Genomic DNA, 949 nt, shown 5'->3' with positions numbered 1-949 from the left:
AAAATATATAAAGCTTTTTTGGAACTTTCAATAGTTATTCTTCCGGAATTGGGTGGACAGAAGGTAGTCGAAGATACGGGATTTGAAGATTGGAATGGTGTTAGAACTACGAATAAAGGAGGGAATATAGATCAATGAATAATAATAAGTAATTAAATACAATTATTCCAATGAATATTTAAAATTTGAGGGTAACGAATGATTTCATTCAATATTAAATCAGTTATGAGAAAGCAATGTGAATTTTACAGTCTACTTTTTACTTTAATGTTGAGAATATTTTAATATTAAGAATAAACCAATCTACATATGTAAATATACACATCATTTTCTTCATTATCATCAAATTACCACGGCTGTAAGAGAGAGCATTTTGTCGATTGAATTTTCAGAAATAAGGTGAAAAACAAACATTAGAAAAACTTAAATATATGAGACAAAACAATTAGAATAATGAATAGTATTAAAATAATAATTAATGATTATTTTTATTTTAATCTTGCTTAGTGATAATTAAGATTTTAATTTTTCATCGTTCACTTATCTTAGTAATGGTACTTCATGCCATGCATTGATGCTTAGAATTTTTGAACATGCTTAGTAAGTGCATTAGGGTTTCTCACGAAAAACAGGTGATTTTACTATAATTATTGTATTTATTAATTCCTGAATTTAAAATCATTTTTGTTTCGGGGATCAATTGAATATTATATATTGAATAGATGAGGTCTGATTAATTTTTCATCAATATTCCAATTTCGTATCAATACTCCTTTTTTATCATAACGTTTTTTAAATGGTCAAATGTAATCAAATAAACGCGTATTTATGTCATTAGTTCCACTTACAAGCTGAGACCAGATTAGTGGGCGGAGTTCTATCGAACAAATTACTGTCCAATATATGAATGCAGTTCGTTATTAAGGTGATTGGGTATGTATATTTATAT

The sequence above is a fragment of the Halyomorpha halys genome, unplaced genomic scaffold (assembly GCF_000696795.3).
Source record: "Halyomorpha halys isolate HHAL.00 unplaced genomic scaffold, Hhal_1.1 Scaffold103.1, whole genome shotgun sequence".
NCBI lineage: Eukaryota > Metazoa > Arthropoda > Insecta > Hemiptera > Pentatomidae > Halyomorpha > Halyomorpha halys.
This window is presented reverse-complemented; position numbering follows the sequence as displayed.